General features: G+C 41.6%; 1 protein-coding gene across 3 annotated transcripts in view; it reads left to right on the top strand.

Annotated features, from left to right (window-relative positions):
- Positions 1–2,408: 2,408 nt before the first annotated feature.
- SYK (spleen associated tyrosine kinase) overlaps positions 2,409–9,607 on the top strand; it is a 108,144-nt gene continuing 100,945 nt past the window's right edge. Inside the window, exon 1 of one of the 3 annotated variants that reach the window (XM_006067990.3) lies at positions 2,409–2,603. The gene's annotated coding sequence lies outside the window, so the exon portion shown is untranslated. Of the gene's footprint in view, positions 2,604–2,635; positions 2,749–9,607 lie in introns of those variants that run through there. The other 2 variants (XM_006067987.3, XM_006067988.3) reach the window with 2 other exon arrangements.

Below are 9,607 nucleotides of genomic sequence, written 5' to 3'. Positions count from 1 at the left end.
GATGGCAGCCCACCAGGCTCCCCCGTCCCTGGGATTCTCCAGGCAAGAACACTGGAGTGGGTTGCCATTTCCTTCTCCAGTGCATGAAAGTGAAAAGTGAAAGTGAAGTCGCTCAGTCTTGTCCGACCCTCAGCGACCCCATGGACTGCAGCCTACCAGGCTCCTCCGTCCATGGGATTTTCCAGGCAAGAGTACTGGAGTGGGGTGCCATTGCCTTCTCCTGGGCCTCAACTAATTTCCATAAATAACTTTTCAAGGACAAGGAGTGGCTCACAGTCCAGTGTAACTAAGTACAACTAAAAAAGCCAGGCACTGTAACACTCAGACAATATAAGTATATATTCAAGACTTTATAAGAATTAACACAGTAAAACCATATATATATATATATATATATATATATATATTTAGTTTTTGAAGAAATAAAAAATAAAGAATCTATAAGGAACAGGAGATTTTTAAAAAGTAACTGTGTCTGGAGTCTGTAGGACCCTTTGGGTACAAGGCTTTGTTAGGAAGGATTCCAGGACTCAGCATATAATCATAGCTAAGATTTATCTCAACGAAAGCTAAAACAGCAGAGTCAGCAAAGGGAAATGACAAATGCAATGAAGGAAGAAAGATTGGAAGAAACATGTTGACTTTTAGGAAGATTTTTTTTCCCCTAGGTATGTCCGTGATGATTTTTTTTTTTTTTTTTCCCATCTATTTATTTTTGGCTGCACTGGGTCTTTGTTGCTACCTGAAAGCTTTCTCCAGTTGCTACAAGCTGAGGCTGCTCTCTAGTTGAGGTCCACTGGCTTCTCACATCACCACAGGCTCTAGCTCACACAAGCTGGGTAGTTGTGGTACATGGGTTTAGTTGTCCTTCCTCCCCCTCCCCAGGTGGAATCTTCCCAGACTAAGGATCAAACTCATGTCCCCTGCACTGGCAGATGGATTCTTAACCACTGGGAAACCAGGGATGTTGATAATTTTAACTTTTTTTTTTTTTATCATGAAAAGCAGGCTAGTTAACTTTAAGATGACTCAAAGGTGGGGAGGACCGTAACAGTGCTAAAAGGTGGCTTAGAGACGGACGGAAAACCTCATCTTATCTCCCATAATCATTATCTAAGGAAACATTGTAATCTTAGTAAAAAGCAAAACAGATTCTGTAGCCTCTGTTTAGACAACAATGGCTAGTTCCTTGGCTATTTGCAGTAAAATTAAGTCCTGTGGTTAACAAATAAAGTGAAAGTCACTCAGTCCTGTCCGACTCTTTGCAACCCCATGGACTGTACAGTCCGTGGGATTCTCCAGGCCAGAGTACTGGAGCAGGGGAGCCTTTCCCTTCTCCAGGGGATCTTCTGAACCCAGGGATAGAACCCAGGTCTCCCGCATCGCAGGCAGGTTCTTTACCAGCTGAGTCGCAAGGGAAGCCCTAACAAATAAAACCATAATAAAAATCCTTCACTTGAGTTAAAAATTTAGTGGTAAAAATAAATGGAAGAGAACGTTCCAGTGGAAAAGTCTGAGGGGTCCCACTGGAGTCTAAATGCCTCCTATTAACGTTTTTTTCTCCATGGCAACTTTAATCTAACACCCTATATATTTTATTTTATTGATTATATTTTTGTTCAGCAATGGTAGGCAGAGTTACCAGGGCAGCCAGGGTCTGGAAGCTGTTTTAAGGGAAGATTCTAAAGAGGGCTAACAGGAAAAAAAAAGGGGGGGGGGGGGGGGGTAGGGGGGGAGAGAACCAGGTAGGAGTTTTTAAACCATTTTAAAGACTACAGAGAACGACGAAATTTTAATTAAACGTCAGAACCTCTTGTGGTTAAGAGGGAAGGAAGTTTAACTCATTGTCAAGAACCTTGTAATAATTAAAGCCATCAGACAACTGACCGGTTGGACAGGCTGGGCTCACCCAAAGGTGAGCTGTAAAATCTGATGTTCGCTTATGTCAGGAGACCACCTGGGAGGACGACGTGGGCCTTCTGACCACCAGTCAGCAGGAGCGTTTTGGGCTGGTGATTAGAAATAGAGCACACTGTGACCAAGATTCTCTTCCCAAACAATTGCACCGCAAATGGGCGTGACCCTGAGTGCCTGTTGGTCCTTGGAAGAATCACGCAGCAGGCAGGACAGGTGGCCAGAGGGTCCAGTTGTTGGCCATGCCCTCTTTTTGCATATGAAGCCCCCTCGTCTGGACTTTCTGCGCCCGGGGAGTTGGGACTGAGCGCCCACCTGGCTCCCTTTCCTGCTCCCCTCCGGCCTCCTGCCTCTCAGGCCGACCCCGCGAGCCGGGTTCCGGAGAGCTCTGGCCGCCGATCCCCTGAGCTGGGCGCTGGGGGCGCACCGGGCACACGGGGCGCACGGGCGGCAGGGCGGGCCTGGGGCAGCGGGGCGCGGCAGCTGGGAGGAAGTTCGGGGCCTGCCAGGGCGCGTTAAGGAAGTTGCCCAAAATAAGGAAGCGTCGTACACTGGGCGACTGAGGTGACTCCGGCGATTGGAGCAACGAGGAGGAGCGGGTAGCCCGGCGCTGTGCCCGAGCTGCCCCCGCGATCTCGCCCGTCCGGTTCTCGGAGCCCCGCGCCCCGCCCTCGCCTCACCTGGCACAGGTAGGTGGGGCCGCGCGATCCCTCCGCTTTGGCTGCCGGGCTTGGGAAGGCGGCATGCGAGGGGAGAAGGCGCCGAGAGAGGGAAAGATGCGGCCCTTCTTCCTTGGCCCGCACAAGACCTGTGCTCCCAGGCACACCCGGGCAGGTACGCTCAGGGCCCTCCTGCTTTGAAAATCGGAGGGAACGTTTGATAAAATATTTCGGTTGAGAGTTAGTCGGTTGTGCCAGCTTTTCTCCTAAACCTAGTTAGTGTCTCTTGGGCTCCGGTTTCTGTACGGGAAGCCAGGGGCTGGGCCTGGGGGCCTGGAAGCCTGGGGACTGTGCGATGGGGCCCCCAAACTCCAGGTGCTGCCGCGTGCGCAGCAAGTGCGGAAGCTGCTGGGTCCTGGAAGACTAGCTGGAATCCTCAGGCACAAGAAACTCGGTGTCGGGTCTCGGGTCTCGGAAAGAACATATTTTCGTTTGGCCATTTACAAAAGTCACTGGAAAATTCCACTGAATTTATGGAAGTGACTCAATGTAGAGATGTTCGTACGCATGCAAAGGTTTTATTTATACTTTTACTACAGAAAGAGCAGTTGCATAAAAACATGCCAGTTTCTGAACCTTTAAATGTAGCATGATTGCCTTTTTTTTTCTTCCTTCACATTCTCATGGTAAAATAACTTAATTAGCCAGTGAATGACTTGAAAAGCAGGAAAGTTTGGTGTAGTAAAATGCGATGATTTTGAGTTAAAGATTTTTTTGCACTATGGCAGTATGGCTTTAAAGGGCTTCCCCTGTGGCTCAGCAGTAAAGAATCTGCCTGCAATGCGGGAGTCTCGGATTGGATCCCTGTATCAGGAAGATCCCCTGGAGTAGCAAATGGGGTCTTCAGTATTCTTGCCTGAAGACTCCCCATGGACAGAGGAGCCTGACGGGCTACATTTCATGGGGTCGCAGAGTCAGACACGACTGAAGCGACTTCACGCATGCATGCACGGCTTCAAAACTTTAAACCTAACCTACATAATGATACAAAGGCGATTCATTTTTTTGTTTGTTTGGATATCAAGAACTAAAAAGACAACCACTGGAGAAGAATTTGAGTTTGAATCTTTGGCCGTTTGCGATGCAGTTGCTTGGCAAAGAGACTCCTTCATTGTGCAGTATATTCACAGGAACCAAGACACTCCTGTTGACTGGTGACCAGCTGGCCCTTACCATATTGCCAGGTGGCCTTTGGAAACCGGATTGCAGATTATTTTAATGAGTTTGCCTGACTCCACCAAAGATTCCCATTGACCCAAATAAAACTGTTGGCTGGAGCTGTTCTTTTTCTTAAACCCTAAAGGTAGTTCTGCTGCTGCTAAGTCACTTCAGTCGTGTTCGACTCTGTGCCACCCCATAGACGTCAGCCTACCAGGCTCCCCCGCCCCTGGGATTCTCCAGGCAAGAACACCCGAGTGGGTTGCCATTTCCTTAGAGGTAGTTCAGTATGTAGTTAAAAGACTTGGAGATATCTCACTTCTGAATCTTTGTGTTTAAAAAAAAATAAAAATAAAAAAGGGATGATAGAGAAGTCCTGAAAGAAATGGAATTGATTCTAGTATGTGTTTTCTTTGTTGTAGTAAGAACAAATTCATTGCTGTTATTCAGGCAATATTTTCATTAGATGCAACTAAATCCATTGATGTGCACACCTCTCTCCTGTCCCCGGATAACCAAAACAATGAATTTCACCTTTTTCTCAAGTGCACATGGAACCTTCTCCAGGATAGATCACATCCTGGGCCATAAATCTAGCCTTGGTAAATTCAAAAAAATTGAAATCATTCCAAGCATCTTTTCTGACCACAATGCAGTAAGATTAGATCCCAATTACAGGAGGAAAACTATTAAAAATTGCAACATATGGAGGCTGAACAACAAATGCTGAATAACCAACAAATCACAGAAGAAATCAAAAAAGAAATCAAAATATGCATAGAAATGAATGAAAATGAAAACACAACAACCCAAAACCTGTGGGATACTGTAAAAGCAGTGCTAAGGGCCAAGTTCATAGCAATACAGGCATACCTCAAGAAACAAGAAACAAGTCAAATAAATAACCTTACTCTACACCTAAAGCAACTAGAAAAGGATGAAATGAAGAACCCCAGGGTTAGTAGAAGGAAAGAAATCTTAAAAATTAGGGCAGAAATAAATGCAAAAGAAACAAAAGAGACCATAGCAAAAATCAACAAAGCCAAAAGCTGGTTCTTTGAAAGGATAAATAAAATAGACAAACCATTAGCCAGACTCATCAAGAAACAAAGGGAGAAAAATCAAATCAATAAAATTAGAAATGAAAATGGAGAGATCATAACAGACAACACAGAAAGACAAAGGATCATAAGAGACTACTATCAGCAATTATATGTCTTTGAACTAAAACATTTAAATACGTGTAAAGTATTAGATGTTTTAAGTGAAAAATCTTGTCTACTAAAATTATTTTATCAAATTGTTTTGTTTTATCTACACTGAACTTTTGCTTTGAGCTGTTTAGAGAAATGTTGCAGTACGATAGAAACTTTATATTTTGTTATTTTACTTTTATATAAATAAAAAATTTATTCTTTTTATTTAGAGTGCTTCAATATGTAGGATTTTAGGAATCATCTAAATAACTATAATGTTCTTAATGTTTTAATCCAGAAATAAAAATAAGGTGTTTATTTTATTTTATTTTATTTTTACAAGATATTTTTGTTGTTTATTAGACTTGTTTGTATTTGTGTGATTTTGGTGAGTTAATCAACAATTTTCATTATCTTTTTTTAATATAAATTTATTTATTAGCTCTTTACCTTTCCTGAGGGCTAAAATTGTCAGAAAGTTCATTTTATCACTAGATTTACGTTTCAGAAGCCATTCACCTTAGCCTTTTTTAGGTTTGTATTTATTGTTCTAAGTGCAGGTTTGATTTCTCTGTTTTTAAATCAAAGACTTCTTAATAGAATGTAACTTATGCAGCACATAGCACATCCATAATCATTATCCAAAACCCTGTGCCAAGATAATGTTTTGGAATTCAAGATTTCTCAGAATTTAGAATTCAAATTTAGAATATGAGTTTCAGCCTTGAGAAATCCATTTCTTAGAATTTAGAAAGGTGTGCATGCGAACTGACGCCATATACGGCACACCACTCCAACACAGCCTGGGCAGCCTCCTGTAATCCCACGTGTTAATATTTCTGCACCAATAGTGTGGAAAGTCTCACTTAGTGGAATAAAGAGAGGCTACAAATACTGTGTGCCAGTTCAGGGCAAGTGTTGTCACTTATGAGGTTCCCTACAAAACTCACCAAAAACCTTGTTTTTCAGAGCTTTGTGGAATTAGGGCTAAGGAACTGGGACTGTGTTAGACTTCATGGAGCTACTGTTTGGTTTTGAAAGCAACTTGCATTTCTGTTGCCCAACAAGTCATACTTTCCAGTAATTAGACAAATAGTTCCCCTGCCTTTACAGAAAGTTTGAAATAGCAAGACTTCCCTGAATTTTCAATGATAATCAAAATACATATCCTCCGAGTGAGAATAGGATGTTTCATCCTTACTTATAGACTTTTCAACACCAAAGTTTCTGCCACTCTGATTCTAAAAAAAGAATGCAATAGTTACTTAAAGAGGAGGTATTATCACCCTTCACAACTACAGCCTGTCTTTGGAAGAAATATTGCTTCCTGTTCACTTTGTTCTATCTGTCTCCGTTATCTGTGCCTAAGGAATGGCCCAGTATTTTGTACAATCTAAGCTACTGTTTGCTTTCTCAGCCTTCCACCATATAGGATTTTTTCTGATTCCCTAAGTCACCCCCTGCCCCGCCCCACAATTTCTTCCACTTCTGGACTGATTTAGCAGCAGCAGAGTGCAGAGAAAATTAGGAACTTAGGCCAGTGAGTGAAATTTTTTAAAAAAACGTATATACGCTGAACATTGCTTTTCTTTTAAAGCAACTGAAATCAAAAGACAGAGTCTTAAAGAGAGACTGGAATTAAATTGCTAGACTTAATTATGTCTTACCATTTTACCTTCTACTTTGGAACTGAACAAGTTGGGTTTGCTTTTTTCGTTCAGGAAAAAAAAAGATTTTTTTTTTCCTTTCTCTTTAAAAGTGGGTGAAAAAGAGAGGAATTGTGAGAAGATTAAAAAAAAAACTCAGCTGATTGGATTTTAAAGGGAAAGTTTTATTCATTCATTGTGGCTTTGCATCAGCAGGAATATTTTCTATTAGCTTAGAATTTTTTCTGGCAAAATGTTAGCTTGTATCAATTTGATTTTTTTCTTTTAAGAATTAATTATGTAAGTTTTGTCCTATGAATCCTGAAAGGTGGTTAAATTGAAATCTTAAATATAGTCAAGTTTAGCCACTGCCAAAGACACCAATAGAAGGAAGAATATTTAGTTTCTATTACAGTAGGTTTAACAAATCAAAAAGGACTCTCTCTTGATTCTCTTGTTTCTGGGAAATTATGTATCTATTTTTGGTGGCTGCTAAAGGCTGAAGGTAGGAAGAGAAAGGTGAGGATGATGTAACACCTCAATTACCAAGGGGAGTGTACTGAAAACTTATGATGGACAGTTTCTGGTAAGTAGCATCCTCTGTCCTGAGGGTACCTGGCTCTGACACTGGAATCCTAGCTCCTGTTGCTGGAGCAGGCAGTACCTCTCAGTGCTGTGCTGGAGCCCTGGAGGGGAGCACAGATTTGAGAGGACATTGGGTTCCAGATTGGCACACTGTGTGTGAGATATTTGATCTGAGCAGAGGCTGGGCAGACTGCAGGACTGACAAGGAGAGTGTAGGGCTGATGTCACGTAAGTGAGGCTTAGGCCTGGATACAGTCAGTGGGGCAATGTGAAAGGATGGAAGAGGGCTGAGCACCAAATTTTAGAAAAAGTCACAATTTAAACATTGGTTTCTTTAGTTATACTCAGTGAGGCTACAAAGAGCATTTGAATGTGCAACAATTAACCTTCTCCTTTCCCACTCTGTCTTCTGTCTTAAATGCTAAATCTTCATGCTGTGCTGGTCAGTCTGACAATTTATTAAATCTATCCATTTCTGTTCAGTTGTCATGGAAATGTTTTGGCACAACCAGAGTTAATCTTTTTATTTAATTTCAATTTATAACAATACCTTCCCATCCTCTAGTACTGTTCCCCAAAAGCAATCTTTTAATATTTTTAGCTATTTCTTCTAGAATTTTCCTTCTTATTTCCTGATGCTGTGTTCACTTGCTTTTTATATATATCAGTTTAGAAAATGCTGACTTCCTATTCTGAGAAGTAAGGACATGGCAGTCCTAGGATAATTATTATTATTACCCAAGATAATCTTTCTGTGTGCTTCCCCAATCGATGGCTCAAGGAGTAAAGAATCTGCCTGCAGTGCAGGAGACACAGGAGACATGGGTTCAATCCCTGGGTCGGGAAGATCCCCTGGAGGGGGAAATGGCAACCCACTTCAGTATTCTTGCCTGGAAAATTCCATAAATAAAGGAGCCTGGCAGGCTACAGTCCGAGGGGTCACAAAGACTCAGACCCTACTGAACACATGATGAATGGATGGCTGGAACCTTAGCTGGTATTTACCTTGTGATTTTTGTTTACTAATAGAGCATGTTGTATAGTATAGTTCCATTTTCTTTCTTGTACCTCAAACTGTTTTTCATGGGGTAAATTCTTGTTTCATTTTTGTTTTCTCAGTTGGTCCTGTGCCTCTGATGGTTCACTCCCCAATTCTCTGACATGAAGCTAAACCGCATCCCCCCCTCCCAACTTGGACTCAATTTCCTATTGAGTCAAATGTATCAAGCACTCTATGAGTTCCATTTCTTTCTTTTTCTGGAAACCCCTGCCTCTTTGCATCAGTCTGACAGTTTCTTTTCAGTCTTGCTACTCACCTATTAATAACTGAAGCATATTTGGGGGTGTTGGTTAGCTAAATATATTTTCTGCAAGTTGCTGTCCTGTACGCATTTTGGAGTCTTAACATACTCTTATCAACATTTGTGTACTTTTTAAATCCATTGTCATAATTGTTGAAAACATTTCCCCCAAACTTTTGATTTCTATGGTTATTTGCTTATTTGTGTAATTTATTACTTTTTGTAGTTTTTGGAACTTTTATACTTTCTCAGCTCGGGGCATATTCTGAATCATGCTTAGTGAAAGATTATTCTAGGCTCCAATTTAGCAGTTAGTATCTGAGGGTTCAGGATGGGGAACACATGTATACCTGTGGTGGATTCATTTTGATATTTGGCAAAACTAATACAATTATGTAAAATTTAAAAATAAAATAAAATTAAAAATAAATAAATAAATCAGTCTCGGTGTCACCTCTGTATTTGCTCTGACCCTGATGTTTTATTATTTGATTAATGGGATATGTACTTTCCTGAGAATGGGGACTCCACAGATTTTAAAAATCAGATGACTGGCCTCAATTCTCTTGATTTCTGAAGTGGGTGCTATGCAATTTTAAATGGTATTTCCTAGGAAGCTTTCCTTGCTTAACCTTTCCTTGTTTCCTTATTCTTAGAATAAAGTTGAGTAAGCAGGATCATTGTCCTGGGCTTGCTCATGGCGGTTGTACAGGTGGTGTGCATGGTCAGGGCGCATGTCACTGAACTCTCACACCCCTGTGATCGTGGGATACACTGGTTCTTGGAGCATCTTGTATACCAGGGCTCCCCAGGTCTACTTTGGGGAAAACCGGGTAACCTGCTGCCCCTTTACAAGATCCTCAGGCTTTGCTTAGACGGAGGCGGAATGCTAGGTTTATTTTCATCTCAAACACTGAGAGTATTGGAATCACTTGATTGCCCTAATGCTTCAGTCACTGAATATTTTTTATCAACAGTGGTTGAGAGTAGGGGCCTGAAGTCGCATCAGGTTCAAATCCCACTGTTTTCAAGCTACTCTTTCAGTCTTTGTAGATGGAAGGATTACAGGGGATTTCCTTGTGGTGCAT

The sequence above is a fragment of the Bubalus bubalis genome, chromosome 3 (genome assembly GCF_019923935.1).
Source record: "Bubalus bubalis isolate 160015118507 breed Murrah chromosome 3, NDDB_SH_1, whole genome shotgun sequence".
Lineage (NCBI taxonomy): Eukaryota > Metazoa > Chordata > Mammalia > Artiodactyla > Bovidae > Bubalus > Bubalus bubalis.
The sequence above is the reverse complement of the archived record's forward strand: the minus strand, read 5'-3'. Positions and strand labels throughout refer to the sequence as shown.